This window comes from Genypterus blacodes, unplaced genomic scaffold (assembly GCF_046128005.1).
Source record: "Genypterus blacodes isolate CSIRO-AG114 ecotype Tasmania unplaced genomic scaffold, CSIRO-AGI_Gbla_v1 ptg000133l_1, whole genome shotgun sequence".
NCBI lineage: Eukaryota > Metazoa > Chordata > Actinopteri > Ophidiiformes > Ophidiidae > Genypterus > Genypterus blacodes.
The window spans coordinates 7344940-7362809 of NW_027466935.1; the positions used below are offsets into that span (position 1 = coordinate 7344940).

The 17870-nt window shown below is 46.1% G+C and overlaps 1 protein-coding gene across 5 annotated transcripts in view; it reads right to left on the minus strand.

Moving 5' to 3' along the window:
• Positions 1-17870, minus strand: part of strbp (spermatid perinuclear RNA binding protein) — a 58892-nt gene that overhangs the window by 24881 nt on the left and 16141 nt on the right. For all 5 annotated transcript variants that reach the window (XM_076163804.1, XM_076163799.1, XM_076163803.1 and 2 more), the window contains one exon: positions 11955-12053. The gene's annotated coding sequence lies outside the window, so the exon portion shown is untranslated. The remainder of the gene's footprint in view (positions 1-11954; positions 12054-17870) is intronic.

Below are 17870 nucleotides of genomic sequence, written 5' to 3' on the forward strand. Positions count from 1 at the left end.
GCTCCGACTATTACCGATCTGTTTACATTTGACGTTGGAGAAGCAGAATTGGGTTTATTGGCCCGGTTGTGTCTATTTTTGTATTTGGAGCTTCTTACTGCTTCTTCATCGTTGGCTAGTGCCGAGTAGTGGTTTGAGCTGTGAAAGGTGACTTCATTCTAGCTCTCTACCTTGCAGCTGCACACTCATTCTCCAACCGATGACCTCTCTGTGCACAACAACGAGGCAACGACGGCATCAGACTCAATCCACAGTCAGACAGGAGCAGGTGTAAATCCGGGTGTTGTTTCTGGCGGCGGAGTCGGTGTGGTTTTCGCAAGTCATTCCACCGACTGAATGTTGATTTTCCTCTCACCTAATTCCATCGCTTGCCGAGTATTTTTAGAGCGAATATGTGCTTTACACACCAGAGCTGTTTCTGTCGCGTCGCGTTCAAACGCACAGGAGAGCCGTCTCTCTGTTTCCCAATGTGGAACCGTCCTGTACGTGAAATTATCGCCGACCTCGTGCGGCTGCTGCGTTATTGCCGCCGTAATGTTTGCATCTGGGAAAACATCTGCAAAAGTGCGCGGTAACGAGTTGGCCACATGCGCTCACACACACGCCACCGCATACAAATAAGGCCGTGGCCCGAGCCCGAGCCAGGTGGTGCAGGATCGACGGAATGGATGCACGCTCATGCACACACTCGCTCTGTTGTTAAGGTGCATTGTGTGGAACAGGTGCAGCGTGACTTAAAAGACCAAGAGTGGGGGAGTGAGGGAGTGAGACGCAGATAGAGAGAAAGATGGAGAGAATAAGAGAGGGAGAAAGAGTCAGAAAAGGACCTGAAGGATAACATGCACTCCGGAACTTAAACGCTGCAGTTATTCTGCGATTAAGGCAGATCAATGTTTTCCATTGACAGTGTGATGGAAATCAGTGCTAATCCAAGCAGGCTTACTCAGAGTTACAGACCTGGATTACGCCACTGGAAATCTATTTAATCAGGCACGTAAACCTCTTAATCAGCATCGCCTCCGCCTCCACCTGCGTTCACTCTCTACTACAACCTGGAGAACGAGCGGAATCCTGTGCAGAGACGCTGCTTAATCACATTTTCTTGCCTTTAATCAAACTAATCACCAGGGTACCGAGGGCGAGTAAACACGCCGACAGGCTGATGAGGTTGAGAGGACGAGATGCTCCCACAGGTGGAAGGAGCAGATCCCTGCACGTCTAAACAACAACAAGTGTGAGAATTCCCTTCACGCTCTGCAGTGGTGTGTTGGCGTCTCAGCTTGACAGGCGTCCCTCTTTGCGGTTGCTGTTCCGCCTGCTCCTCCTTCGTCTTCCTTTCGTTCCTTTGACCCTGCGTTTGCCTGCCTGACAGAACCGGTTCATCGCCTCCTTTTAGAACATAATAGATAAACGCGGCTGGTTAAAATGTTAGCAGAGGATAATTGCGGTGTAATCTGGGCAGGGTGAAGCAAGCCCCGAACTCCCTCCTCCTCCTCCTCCTCCTCCCCCCCCCCCCCCTTCTCAGTCTTTTATCGCCGCCGCTCTTGGGCAAACTGTCGGACAAAGGCACAGAGCAATAACTGCGAAATATAAAACCTGAAAAAAATAGTGTAGCAGTTTATCTCCCAGTTCGCCAAAGGTGCTGATCACAAAACAACACAAACAAGATTCTACATGACCCAACTGTTCTGATCCGCTGACGTGAAATCAAAATGAGTGGTTGTTAGCCGTAGCCTTTACAAACAGCCAAGATTTAGGGTAATTGTTGCTCCTATTTCCCCTTTGTAAAGGCAAACTGTCAGATGTGAGGAGGCCCTTTCCTTCCCTGAACTTTCATTTCAACCCCCTTAACACAAGCGGCCGATTCCCTTCCTGGAATTAAAGGAGCGTTTCCTGTCCGGATAACGAGACCCATTTCCCCTCCTGTCCCAGATAAGGAGCGTAGGTTACGGCTATTTCCATTTGAGATAAATGAAAAAGAGAGACGTATACTTGCAAAAACACGGATTCCCATCCAATAAACAAACACACGGCTCCATTTCCCTCACAGATAACAGCGGATTTCATCGTCTCAAATCGATATCTGGCTATATCCTCTCATTTACCCCCAACGGCGCTAAGTGAGACGATAACTTTTCTTTACTGTGTTATATTACTCGTCTCCTGTTGGGTCATTGCTGTTTTTAAAGCATCGCTGCACAATGTTACCCCCCCCCCCGCCGCCCAAAACAAAACTGCAGGAAGCAAAAACAGTAATTGGGACTAATTTATCTGCTCCCATAGGGGAAGGAGGTAATGTGGCGAGAGAGACGGAGACACAGGATCACACACACACACACACACACACACAGAGAGACACACACACATGCAGAGAGGCATCATAACACACAGCATCCGCATCCTGTGCACGTCCACACGCCGTAATGCAACGTCTCTGCTCGCAACTCTCGGTAACGTTATTACATCCTGAGCAGTCAAAACGCCGTAAGTGCTTTGCATCCTCTGCACTGCCCCGGCTCCCTCCACACACACACACACACACACACAGGTGAGCGTCTAATGCGTGTGAGTCAGAGTGAGAGTGCATGTGTGACACAGACACCTCTCCCGCAGCTTTCACTCAGCCCTGGCCTGCTCTAAACAGGAAATACAGTCTACCCATTTCCTGTTCTTTTCGCCAGCAAGCAAACAGCACTTAAATGGGGGCGCCTGTGAAAAATGTTGCACGACAGAAATACAGTTAACAACATAACGCACGCGTGGCAGTAAACTCCCACTAAAATAAGAGCGATAAAAGCTCAGTAGGAAATGAGTCAAATCTAATTGATTATAAATCAAATGAAGTTCTGCCGGTTAATTGCTTTGCACAGTGGGCAGGAACATAAACACTGATGGAACAGGAGAATGTGAGAGAGAGAGAGAGAGAGAGAGAGAGAGAGAGAGAGAGAGAGAGAGAGAGAGAGAGAGAGAGAGAGAGAGAGAGAGAGAGAGAGAGAGAGAGAGAGAGAGAGAGAGAGAGAGAGAGAGAGAGAGAGAGAGAGAGAGAGAGAGAGAGAGAGAGAAAGCTACGGCGTGTACTCTGTGGATCTTCCCTACACATCCAGAGTCTTGACCCTAAATGCTGAATGCTGTCGTTTTGTACTTTAAGTTCATTTGAGTCGGCTCCATAGATTTTGCACAAACGCATTTTAAAACGACCACTCTGTTCTTTTGGGCCGAGCCCTTTCTGTAGACGCCATCAGGTAGTTGTGCCGTATAGATATTATCTGCATTATGTCTCATTAATGCAGGACAATGCAGCAGGAATTACACACGCTTTTTACAGACAGAAGGGCCCCTGGTGAAATGAGGCGGAGTGTGTGTGTGTGTGTGTGTGTGTGTGTGTGTGTGTGTGTGTGTGTGTGTGTGTGTGTGTGTGTGTGTGTGTGTGTGTGTGTGTGTGTGTGTGTGTGTGTGTGGACCCTTTAACGTCTTCCTGGGAGCTATTTGTGCTTCCCTGTCCCCCGTTTGGCTTGTTTACATTGAATGTGTCCCTCTGAAACATATAAAGTTGTTTTCTACGCAAACAAACTGAAGTAATTCCTCTCTTTCCCAGTCGAGTTTATCTTAATCATCAGATCTAGATTTTCCCTTAACTTTCAGACTTTAAGGCCATCTCCTTCAGTTCTGTCTTCCACTGCATCGTCTGTTTATGAAGCCTACATTAAACCTCATCCTACAGGAGCGACTGGTGGATTGGATGTTTACTTTAGTTTCCCTTCTGTGGTTTTGTGTTGATGATGTATTGAAACATGAAGCAATAAAAGCAGCTCTTCCTTTCTAAATCAACACTTAATCTCCAGACTAATTACTTTTTTTAATCCATCCCAATTAAAACTTTACAATGGAGTTCAACAGCTGGACGTTCTGTGTAACTTCCAGTTAAGTCGTTAGACAGCCTGACATCAAGACACTGATCAGGGATGAGAGCAGTAAACTGATTAAGAGCTAAACATATTGGAATGATACAGTAAACTCACCCTGATGCTGTAAACACACACTTGCTAAATAAACTCATTTTCCAGTATATATATATATATAACTCAAAATTATTCCCTGCCTGTCCTGAATAAACACCGTCAGCCTGCTGGGGCTCTCACACTGGAGCGCTGTGATTGTGTCTTCAGTGGCTCCAGGTGCAGGCCAGGGGAGGTCAGAGCACAGTATTGATGAGACGGCAGAAAGCAGAGAGAAAACGCTGATGTGGCTGTTGTGAAGGGAAATAGATAACACTGACAGGGGAGTGTAACTCCCTTCGGTCGATTATTAAAATGGATAAAGCTGGTTGTGTGTGTGTGTGTGTGTGTGTGTGTGTGTGTGTGTGTGTGTGTGTGTGTGTGTGTGTGTGTGTGTGTGTGTGTGTGTGTGTGTGTGTGTGTGTGTGTGTGTGTGTGTGTGCGTGTGTGTATGTGTGTGTTTCCTGCTGACAGCAGGGTCAGACCAGAGAGACTGAGGGTCACAGCCTAACAAGGATAAATGAAGGTGTTTGTGATGGTGTGTGTCTATACGTCGACCTCCCTCATATATATTTTAATAAATGTCACGTGAGGCCGCTTCCTCTGGAATCCAAATCAAAACAGGAAGCTCCGTGTGTCGGGCTGTGAATTAATCTTGATCTTAGCAGAGGGAGGGTTCAGCTAATGAATATTCCCAGAGTAATTTTCTCTAGCCGATACAGATGAAGATAGAATGCCCCGCTCGGAAATGATTACGCAGCACGTCACGTCCACTCGGGGCGGTGCACCCCTGTTCATTCTGTGCTCATGTACACGGATTAATCCCATTTTTGCCTTTAATCGCAGCGAGAAGGAATACCCTGAGAATTGAGTGTACATATAAACGTGCTGACTGCAGGCAGAATGCTGAATTTCAACACACAGTTCAGTAAAACCTATGGGGAGAACACACACACACACTGCTTCATGTGAGGAAGACGTGCCAAAACTTCAAAACCGCTCAACAGAAGCACATACATGCGCGATGTGTTAATGCAGTTAACGTGGTTGTCAGAAGGAACTGATGAGTTTGGACTCAGATCAGTGCAAATATTTTGGTTGGTCCCTGAATGTGACCTGCTGTGTGTCAGCGATGCGTCACCTCTACGAGCTCTTGTTATGAAAAGAGCCACTTAACACTTCATGTGGTCTTTGTGCGACTTTAACTGAGCCGACTCACACAAAGGCGCACACACGCGCGCGCGCACGCGCACACACACACACACACACACACACACACACACACACTCAGACACGCCGCCACTAACACACATGCGCGCTCACACAGTTGGGTACTGTCCTGCGTCAGTACGGGGAATAAATAGACTATCACTATGCCAGCTCTGAAGCATGCTGCAACTGTGTGTGTGTCTGTGTGTGCTAGTGTGTGTGCTAGTGTGTGTGTGCTAGTGTGTGTGTGTGTGTGTGTGTGTGTGTGTGTGTGTGTGTGTATGCGCGCACTGGTAGACTCCTGCTGTGCTGATTTCAGCAGGAACAGATGGTCCTGCCAGGGCTCTGCTCAGGCCCTGTAGTCTGTGAGAAGACTCGTGTGTGTGTGTCTGTGTGTGTCTGTGTGTGTCTGTGTGTGCGTATATGTGTGTGTGCATGCAGGCACACTCCCGCTGATTTCCTCCTCTCCTTCTCTTCCTCCACAAATAATCTAGCGGGTATGATCTAGCAGTCTTCCCGGTGACTATTTTATTTAAACATCTACCTACGCACAAACTGGCTGACTCTGATTGTTGCAGTGTAAAGTGATATCCTCTGGTCTTTGGCCTACTTGTCTGGCCCATTAACACTTAGCTGCGTAATCCCGCTTGAAAGGCTCTTCACTGCTAAGCCCGTGTTTGCCAACAGACGAAGCTGCTACGCCCTCAGATCCTTGCGTGTGTGTCCGAGCAAGTGCAACATTAATATTTACGTACGCATCAGCTGTCGAGGGAAAAGTCTGAAAAAAAGTGTTTGCTGTGGGACAACGCCGCATTCCTGCCGAGGCTGGGCGGAGTATCGAAATTCAATCCGTTCTAGTACGAGATGAAATGCGTCAAACGTGTACGTATTGAAAAATGCAGAGCAACTTGATGCCCTGCTGCGGTACCTGAGCATTCTATACATTCATTAGTTTCATGCAGCGCTTCAAAAAGGGAAGAGGTTGGCTCGACGTGCTTTAAGAGAGGAGGAAACACACACACACACACACACACACATCTGATGTAGGTATGGAATCAGTTAAATCAACAGTCCCTGTACGAGGTCTAATGGATTACAAAATAAAGCAAAAAAATGACTTCCGGGTTCCCTGCCCACCTGCCCACTACGTGACTGGACAAAAGGACTGAGTGGGAAGGACAGGATACGACTGTGCTTCCCCAAGGAAAGGCTCTCCCCGCAGGCATGACAGCTGTCGTGTACTGCTGTGTACGTGTATCCTTTGCGAACGAGGCTGCTGGAAATGTATACAGTATATATATGCTATACTGAGTGACAAAAAGAGTGTAAAAAGAGAAAGAGTCACACTTTTCCCTTCAGCTCTAGGGCTTAAACCAGCCCAACTACAATGCTTGGCGCTGCAAGGTTAACTCTATGCAAAGACAGGTAAAGATCTATGGGGCATCTTCGAGGCAGAGCGTCCTATAGATCAGTGTTCACAGTCTACAGTGGGTTCTATAAGCGGTGCTACTCCGGAGAGCAAAGAGAGGTGAACGCTGAATATTGAAAGAAGCAGAAATTAAAGTGCAGCGAGAAAGAAAAAGAGACATTACGCAGGCAGGAGAGTCTTTGAAGACGAATTTTTGCTTTTTCATTTGGCCGCCGGCGACACGCTGCAGAATGGGAAAGGAAACGATTGCGACAGGCTGCACATTCTTTATTTGACGGCAGCCTGGCCTCGGTTGGTTATGAGTTAAATTAGATTGTGTCGGTACAAACACCTGCAAACTCAATAGGCTGTTGGATTTCTTAATATCCCACCAGGTGTTGAGACTAACAGCTTGGGTTCAATCTTATGTCGTGTGGTTGAACTAATCTCAAATTAAGGATGCGTTTCAGAGCAGAGGGAACTGAGGTTGGAAGCTGTTGTTTTTTTATGAAATGTTCAGAGCCTCAGGTTGCTATGGAACATATAGCCTACTGTATTGGTGTGAGCCCAGACCTTAATTCCCTAATGTACTGCATGACTGACTGACTGACTGAGAGACAGACAGACAGACAGACAGACAGACAGACAGACAGACACACAGACACACAGACACACACACACACACACACACACACACACACACACACACACACACGCCCAGAGCCGTGTTTGGTATCTGCGTGATGTAATTTCGGCCCATTTTCAAACGCAGTGATGTGGCTGGCACAGGGAGATGAACAGATTAGTGAAGATGCTTTACGGAGTACCTTTACTTACACACACACACACACACACACACACACAAAACTAAACCTACACAGATTTCCTGGTAGCGATACTTTAAATACTGCAGTTTGGATGAATATATTTGAAAATACATAATTCAGGCTGATACACTGTAAATATTGAGCGACTTCACAGATGGGAGGGGGAAACCAGTCGGCGGGTTTCTCACCTGCGTCGTCTGTTCTTTCTCTCAGCAGAGACTCATTACAATAACAAAGCAAAAGGTTACATGCTTGTTATCGTCTATTTTGATCGCCGGGACTAAAACAAACACATTCCTGCCTGGAAGCGTTAAAAAGAACCTTCAAAAATTGTGTGTATCCCCCTCCATCAGTCAGCTAGCGTTTTTCTCCACAGGCCCCTCGCTCCCTTCGCCTTCCCTGCTAAGCGTGAGCTGATCACTGACTCCATTCATTCCAGGTCAATTTGGGCTGTGTGCTCGCCAAGGCCGCTTCATTTACACTTCCTTCCTGTCCGTCTCTCCACACTCAGGGGATTGGAGAGAGCAAGAGGTGAAGGAGCGGGAGGAGAGAGAGAGGAGGGCGCGGAGAGGAAAGGTGAGGTCCCCGCGGGACGAGCGAGAGAACGGAGACAGGTTAGGACAGGAGGCAGAAGAGTGGCGTGGTAATATATAGGGGCGGGGGAGGGGGGAGGGAGGGATGAGAAAGGGCTGTAAATCAGGGAGAAAGGAGTGAGAGATGGTGAGACGGATAGGATGTGACCGGTTTAGAGAAGAGTGACAGGTAGGATGGGTGGGGGAATAGGTGGGAGGCAGGAAGAGAGGAAGAGCATGAAAGAAGGGAGGGGAGCCTGGGAAGCCATGATCACACCCTTATATTTACATTTAGAGCTAAATATTGTGTATTAATGCTAAATTAAACCGTGCTAAAAGAACAGAACTGCATTAATCATTTACAGTTGTTATAAATGAATAAAAATGTAGCAGCAAATTTCCACTGCCTTGCCCAAAGGCCATCACCATTTAACTGTGTGATTTAGGTTTAAAGATTAAAGGATCATTCCAATTATATTAAGCCGAGTCTGATTTTTCTGCTGTTTGGCGTCTGAGTTTGTTAATAATTTCACTGAATAGCTCAACGTTTAGAAGCTCTAATGCTGTGGATCCAATCAAGGTCAAAACGTCTGAAAGCACACAGTGAGGGAATGTTGAAGATGAAAGTATCTATTCAGCAAAAACAACCTGCCTGTGTCAAGTATCTATGTTAATTCACACATGGTCTCTCTCTCTCACACACACACACACACACACACACACAGATGTCCAGATTGAAAGCGATGTCATATCCACGACACCGTGGGTGCAGACGGGGTCACGGTGTTCGTCAGCACTAAGATCTCTTTTTCCCACTGCTGACTTCTGAAATTAAGCCTCCGTCTCTCTTCGTCATTCTTCTTTTCAATCGTCTATCAATAGACACACGCAAGCAGATGTGTGTGTGTGTGTGTGTGTGTGTGTGTGTGTGTGTGTCTGTGTGTGTGCGTGCGTGTGCGTCTGTACAAGGAAAGCATTAGATGGCAGCAAGGCATGAGACAAAGGAGAGAAACAAGAGAGAAAGAGATTCAGCCTCAACTTTCCCCTTGGGATCGGTCTCCATGGCTACGGAAGCATTTTCATCTGAACGTGGGACAAGCACAAGGAGGAGTGAGAGCTAGCGGCACACACACACACACACACACACACACACACACACACACACACACACACAGATAGAGAGATATATGGCGATGGGCTGAGATACTGTCATTTAGCGAGTGAGAGGCACCGGTGGCGACACAACACACTCATTGGCATCTCATGGAAGGCAATTAACCACAGGACACTCGATCTTCAACGGAAAACACATCAGAAAAAAGCAACCCAACACACACACACACACACACACACACACACACACACACACACACACACACACACACACACACACACACACACACACACACACACACACACACACACACACACACACACACACACACACACACACACACACACACACACACACACACAAAGTAGTCCAATGGAAAATGGGAGCCAACGAGAACAAACAGCATCAAGAGAGTATAAAGTCTCACCTTACACACAGACAATCAGACTCCATTTATATTTTAGAAGCTACGGAAATCTCCCACAATGGGCTGTCATGATGGCAGATTAGGGGAGGGAACCTTTAATGAGGAGGACCGCACAGAGGGGATCATGTTAGCCTGGCCGGGGTCGGGTAGTGGCGGCACTCAGGGGTGACTTGTTAGAATTGGGGCGACAGGCTAAAGAGAACTTTATCTTGAATGTCACCTTAAAGTCTGAACTTTCAAGCACGTTCCTGTAATGGTTCTCTTCATCTTACACAGGGGAAATATAACGGAATTCAATAAAAACTCAGTAATTCTGATAGAGGCTATTAGATTCCCAAAAAGTCTATTAGTAGTAGTAGCATTATTGTTATTGCACTCCCCCGTATTAAATCACCCGGTTACAATAACCTTTATTAATAGCGTTTCACTTATGCACTTGTGGAATCCTTAAGTTAGCTTTTGGTCCTATACATTTGCTGGGGTGACGTCATATGTATTTGTTGATTCTGTGGCTTTTGAGGCCATATTGATGTGACGTACACACGACCATCACACAGTTCCAGTTACTTTACTTTCATATGCCCTGACAACAATTCCTTTTTGAATAATATGGCTTTAAAAGTAGTTTATTTGTATCAGCAGTTTGTCACAGGTTAATGTTGCTACACACAGTAAGTGGGACAAAATTGAGTGGACTCTCTTCAATTTCTCCCTCAGATAGGTTTGTCAATATTTGCATAAAATATGGCCACCGTTACTGCTGATGAATTATTTATGAAGGCAGCACGAGACAGAAGTGTAAAGCTGTGTTCTGCTTGACAATGTTGCCAAAGACGGGGGAAAAGTGTGTGTGTGTGAGAGCGCGCGTGTTTGTTTTGTTGGTGGGGGGTGCGAGGAGGAGGAGAGAGAGCGCATCAGTGGGAGAGAGCGTGATGCACTCCGCCGCGCTCGCAGGCAGTGTCATTGCTTTCTCAAGGACACTGCGGCTGAGGGGCGAGGAAGGAAGCGAAGGAACGACACACAAAAGGGAGAGGAAAAAAGGCACGGAGGGATGAAAGACGCGTCGGTGGCAGGAGGCCAAGCCGGATACCGGGACAGGCGGCGGAGAATTAAAGGGCCGACCCTGAGTGCGGAGAGGACACGAGATGAAAAGAGTGAGGAGGACAGATGAAAAGAAAACCACCTGAGCTATTTCTCTATCATACAGAACATGAAGCCACAATATGACAGGCTCTGACCTTTGACCCTCAATAAGGCCAGCAAGATTACAGCGAGGGAGGAAATTGCCACATAGGAGCACACGTCTTCCTATGCTGGTGTTGCTCCTACCAAACAAACCAACCAGAAGGCCCTCAGTGAACAAATACCTCCTCCACCGAGCTGCAACATGCTGTACATCGCGTCTTTGTGTTCTGCATAACATGGAAACGCAGCGGCGGAGCAGCTTGTTCAGCCTCACCAGTGACTCACTTAAAACCACCGCGGCAATCAATTAGTCGCACATAAAGACACACACGCAGACCTGCACGCTCGCGCTGAGAGGATGATGGGGTACGGCCATTGAGTGGTTTGCTTAAGAGCTACTTTTCATAAGAAAACAGCCTAATAAAGAACTCGGCAACCACTTATACCACAGATCCCGACCCTGGGATGCGTGGATACAGCACTTGTGTGTAGAGCTGCGGAGGGTGGACTAACACGAGACAAGATAACTGGACAGCTAGATGAATGAATGGATGCAATGACAGACAAAGATGATAACGAGGTGTCAGCTGAATGGATGGATGGGCGGATGGATGAACAAATGACTGTAAAGGGTAATGGATGGACACAGAGAGGTGATGGATGGACGGACTAATTAGACAGGTAGCGGCGTAAATGCCCGGATTTATAGATGTTTGAACAGGACGCAGAGGATGGTGAATGGATGAGAGAAGAGTGAGAGAGAGGGCGAGAAGAGACGAGCTCTCACATTTAAAAACACAAAGCCTGGCTCTTACGTGGAAACGAGCGATGTGGCGTTAACGGTTCACGGGAAAAGGCTGCGGCGGCTTGTAGTGTTTCTGTTTTGTGTTTCAGTGGAGAAAGAGTAGCGGCGACTCTACCACGTTTCACTCTCCTTCCCATCCGTCACTCCGCAATAGGAATGCATATTAAAAAAGGATCCCTGGTCTCAGCGCTTTCTTGGGATCTTACTCCCACACACACACGCATCCATGCACGCATACACACACCCTGCAGGGCTTCTGTTGTTTTCTGCCTGATTTGGCTGATCTGTAAACAACGTGACACCATCGTCTGTGCAGCCCCCCTTAGCTGACTGACACACACACACACACACAGTACAAGACACAGATGCACAGACACAAACAGGGATGTATTCCTCAATTGGTTGAACTCACCTCCCTCTGTCCTCCCCTCCGTTTATCTGCCTGTCTATCACTCACTGGCTCCGTCTGTGTCTCTGGAGTCACGGTGTCAGCGCAGGACAGATTCAATACCTGAGAGCACAGACAAGAGTTCAAAGGTCAGTCGACATCTTGACTCACGGTTCTAAACAGCAGATTGGTTACAAAGTGAGCCATATAGATTTATGTCCCGAACAGAACTGAAAGGACAGACGCATGTTGCGTAAGGACAACCTCATCATCTCCAAAACATGATTTGTAATTCAACATGAGCTCATTCACATGTATTCATACAATTATAAGGCATTACTTCACGTTTTAGGCACACAAATGTAGAACACAGGGGTGATTTTACTCTTCTTCACCCTCACATGGTTTCTCGATGGCGAGTGAAGCGAGACCCAGGAAAGACACGGGCTGGTGAAAAGGACACAACTGTAATAATAATGGCAGAATGTTGAGAAATCAATCTTCCAAATGCCAAATTGGTACGTCTAACGACTGGTACAACTGGCACTCGCACAACTTGAAAGGTGATGTATATTTTGTTGTTGTTGTGGAGGAAGAACACATTTAAGCGTGGAAAGCCATCTGCAACAGGGAATGACATGCTATTCCCTTCCTCTTAGAGATGAAGCAAAGCACTCAGAGGGCTCGCAGAGTTCAACTTAAAGCATCAATGGCCAGTATGATGAATGTAAAGCAGGGGGCCATTCCTGTATGATGCAGTAAAACGGTCATTATGGCCTTCCAGCCAAGGCCTGTACCACTATGGAGGATTGGCAATCAGCCTCCATGGCTTTTTATGCTGTTGTGAAGGGCATCTCTCTCTCTCTCTCTCTCTATCCCATATAGCACACATTTAAGTACATAAGCACGAGTTATACTTGCACACACACACACCATTGTCAACTAGAGGAAGGTGGGGGATTTGTTTTGAAAGAAAGAGAGAGAGAGAGAGAGAGAGAGAGAGAGAGAGAGAGAGAGAGAGAGAGAGAGAGCGAGAGAGAGAGAGAGAGAGAGAGAGAGAGAGAGAGAGAGAGAGAGAGAGAGAGAGAGAAAGTCCATTAGCCACAGTAGCGAGTGCATCTTTAATCTTGATGTGATCAGAGAAATTATTTTGCGTGGCACTGCAGTATGACTGATTCACTCATGCACACAGGAGACCTTGATTGCTTTATCCGGTCCTGCTCTTCTGTTCTCTCCTCGTGGATGCGAGGGTGGAGGAGGACAGTGAAGACCTGCGACCTGTTCAGAGAAGCAGGTTTAACCAAGTCGTCTGGATAATTACTGAGGTAGAAGATCTCGGTCGTTCAGTTAAACCTGCTTTCACAAACGGACGGTGCGGCTTTGTTAACGTTTGTGGACTGGCGGGACAGGTGAGCTTTCTGTTAAATAGGCCACACCCCCACACAGAGAAGGTCAACTCCGGTCCCAATTTAATTTGCGTGTTATCGGAAGATTATCGTGCCTTTTTGTTAGAATTTTTACTGGAAAAGTCCCTGCAAAGTAACCAATAACCACTGTGTGAAGTATTTTAACCTTTTACAAAGTTCTATTTCCTTTCCGGTGTGACGAGCAGCATACTGGTTCAGAATCCTCAAATTGAAGGTGAATATATCTGGGGTTTTGTAAAGAAAACTTCCATGTCTTACAGCAAAGCATTTGCTGGAGGTATTACTATGAGACTGTGCTTTTTTCTGGTAATTGCCTTCTTTGTTGTTGTCATCGGGGGCCTGCGGCGGTCTCATATCCTCATATCCTCTCTCTATCTCGGCTCAAAGGAAATAAGGACCAAGTACGACTCATCAAATCTAAATGGTCTATCAACTTCAAGCACCGTGCACAGGCCCGCCCGCCTGCCAAGCCATTTCCCCAACCGCTGAGAGGAAATTCCAAAAATACACAGAGTTTCTGTTGTTGACCTGTGATCGTTCTGTCTGATGTGGACTTGAAATATTTGGGTTTCATTTTTATATCGCCTGCATTTTAATCAGGGTCCCGCAAAAGCTGCTTCCATCTGTGTGAGCCGTGCCTCTCAGGACTACAGCCCAGATAAAAACCTGTCTTGGCGTTTCGCCTCAGTAACAGAATTCTCTTCAGTTTGTCAGAAATTCTCTAGCCAAGTCTTTGACTAAGCCCACATGGTTTAAAGCCTCTTTACACTTGTTCCCAGTACATTCAAGAACTCATTTTCATTCTCTTAACACTCACACACAAAAATGTATGTTTTGCAGAGGTCAAACTTTACAGCAGGGAAAGTTCTGCATCTGTCTGGGCTCCTCAGCTAAGAGGAACGCTCAGTAGCTCTACATGTACTATATGTATGTTATAGCAGATATGAGAGCATCTAGTCAATCTGGTTTATGCTTTTCAGTACAAACCTAAGGCCAAAGGTTATAAAACAGCACCGGAATGTCAATATCTGGCCTGTAATGTACAAAAGTCGTACAATCGTCACTGAAATGCCAAAGACAACAACGTTCACGACCAAAGGCAGCTGACTGGGCCTGCAGGACTTGAAGGCGTCTGCAGTATCGGGAGCGAGGCCTGTTATTTGTCTTTCGTTTACCACCGCGGCTCCAAAATTGTGGAATAATTTTATCCTGACAAGTCAGAACGGCTAAAATGTGTTGATGTTCTGAAAGTCTTCTGGAAACTGGAACGCTTTTACTGTAGAGAAAAAAGCAGGAGGAGAAGTGCTGGAGTTTGTATTTACTCTATAGTATGATTCACTCTCAGGTTTCACTTATTCAGCAGCACCTCTCCCCTAAGGTGCTTGCACTTAAGTTGTATTTTTAGGAGAAAAACAAACTCCTAGGCTCTGTGGCAAATGGTAAATTTAGTCGCTTAACCTTCAGTAGACATCCACGTGTTGAGATGGGAGGCAGGTGGCTGGAGGTGAAGCTATGGATTAAGACTCATCTCCTTTCTTTACATTATTCTTCCTTCACACTTGTAAGGTTTGTTCGTGGTTATGTAGCTAAATCATCGTCCTCTCTTGCCTGGATTGGCGTCTTCGTTCTGGCTCCGTCCATTGATCTGCAAACTGAAGTCATTAACAATCTTGCTGTGGGTAATTCCTTCAAAAGGAATCAATAACTGCAACCCTGATTACTGGGCTAGTTGGAAAAGAATTAATTAGACGGACATCAAATTATCTGCTTTGTCCGCTATTTATTAGTGGAGAAGAGGAACGACTGAAGGACTCGGTGAAACAGCAACAACACTGCAACACAGACTGTGAAACGCTGCCGTTGGAGATATTGTGTAATCACACACCCCTCACTGTCTGGCTGTGATACCTTGACAAACCAGATACAACAAAGGGGCGGAGCTTTAACATCCCTCAAAACACACGAGACAAAGCCAGAGAAATAACAACAGAACAAACGCTGCAGTGTGTGGCGTGGATCGACAGTCACACCTTCCATAACGGAGCATAACCCAGAGAGGCGTTGGTGGCATAAAGGAGCACGACTCCATTATGCTGCTGCCAGACAAACTGGTTCCCAGTTCACATTCTGACCTGTTCACAGTTCAAACACACACCAACACACACATACACACACACACAGCTGGTGTTTTAGCACACTCTGGATCTTTAATTTGAAATCTGAAGCGGCATTTTGTTTGTTTTGCTTTCACTTCAAATCTGAGCTTCAACTTTATCAAAGCATTTTAGTGATTTCACAAAAGTTAAACAGTAAATAACAAGTTAAATAAAGTGATATGTTCATTATAATGACAATTCATACGGAAGATTTAAACATGAAAACAAGGCTAATCTTACATAAACTACCCATGAACTCAGTCATGCTAACTATATTGGCTTTATCTCATTATTGTGACGCAGAGGTAACGTGGGGCATTTAGATTGAGCTTGTAAATCACTTTACACGCCTCTAACAGCCATCGTGCGTCAGCTCAGGATGAGGGGAAAAAAATGACGCCAAGGCCCATTCCCATTGTTTCTCCATTTCCGTGGGATTAATGGAGACGTACTGTCAGATAATGGTCTCAATCGGCACACGGAGCCAAGCGGAGCGGGGAAAACAAACCGTCACACTGAAAGCATTATTTAATTTGCCGAATCCTTCACGTCTAATTTGTAAACCATTACCGACGGTGGAGAATAATCTAGGTTTCAAACTGTGAAGCAGCGGAGCGATGAAGCAAAAACAAACCCCACACTCACTCATGTTTTGTCAGATGTTGAACATGAACGGGCAAACAAAAAAAAAAAACGGTAATAAAAGAGTGCAGGGACAGAAGTGATTGGTAAAAATGTCACATTATAACAACATTTAAAAGTCAACTTATCAGATGTCAATCACCAATGTTAATGATTCTCAGATTTCTAATTAAAGAAGCTGGGAGACGCTTTACAACACAGATTTGCAGTAAACACGCTAAACATACACGTATCCCCAGCCTGTCCAGTCAGCCTGCATCATCCATCTGTGCTCTACTATAAGCTCAGAGGAGAGCTAAGAGGCCCCCATATGCTGCAAGACACCCAGAGCTCTGGTGATGAAAACAGGGCAAAGTAATCAGTTTCTATATCCCTGAATAAAGCTGAGCACTCTCCAGCTCCATGAGTCATCCCCATCATTAAGCTATTCATTTCCACATCCAGCAGCGTTCCTGCCGCGAGCCTCTAGGGAAAGCGGACGGCATTGATTTTGCGGGATACAATCTAAGCCCTTTCAACCTTTAAATTCTTCATTTCTGGTTTATATTCCAAATGAATGCAGATCCCACTTATTCACCAATGAGCCTTTAAAAACGCCTCTGTTTCCAGTGGGTTGCGAGCGTGAGGCTTGACGGAGTGATGCATTGCAAGATAACGAACCACCGGGCTACATTAATATTCTACAAACAGAGGTGACTATTTGAAGCACGTAAGCAAATGGCCCTTTCATTTGCCTTTGTTAGAGTTAAGTTATACACTTACAACTGTGAACTCTACCATGTCTCTGTATTGTTATTCTTGTCCATCTGCTGTCATTCAAAAGACTTTGTCGGCAGTGTGCGATCTCAGAGGAGAGCGGAAGGTCAACAAGTGGAAACCCTGGGCCAAGGACAGGCTCTAAATTCCCGCGACGAAGCATCGCGGTCCACACATGGCACGTGCAAGAGAAATGAGGCGGCAGACGTGAGGGCACGACTCAACTGAGGGTCAGGGGTTTGAGGATATTTACAGTCTGGTTGGAGTCAGACAGGTTGCAGGTTCAAGTACGGTTCAAACCTGCAGGCCCAAGTCGAGCTCTAGCCAGTATCTACGCCAGTGTGACTGCATTGCAGCTTCAGACCAAACTGTAAAATAGTGAATCACTGCAATGAATACGCACAGGTTGTCAAATATTGCTTTTCAGTGGCCACTTAGGATCCTGGGTGATGTGTAGCTCCACCTTGAAAGCACCACGGTGATTGAATAATACTCTTTTATGGGAGAGACAATGTGATAAACTATACCTAAACAAGCCACACGGCCCTTCAGACCAAAAAGCACTCAGCAGCCACAGAGAACAGACTTGCTGTGCTTGCTAAACATCACTTCCTGCCTCCTCTGGAACCACTGAAAAGTTGCCCTTGACTTCAACACACAGAATTCCCAACTCTAGTTTGTGATTTGGTGAAATCACCCTCTGATAGCCAAACTCTAAATTTATCCACCATCTTTCTGTGACGTTGCTTCCTTCATATAATCTTGTGAATATTTCCAATCAAATACAATGGAAAGTAAACCATGCTTTGGTCTTCACCGCCGTGCATTCGAGTTCTGATGGGGCAGCAAAGCGTTTTATGACAGCAAGGGTATTGATTTTCTCTGTCAATGGGAGATGCTATCAAATGCTTTCAGTCCTCAGTCTTGGGGGCCTTTTTTATTGTGTGGTTCACACTGAA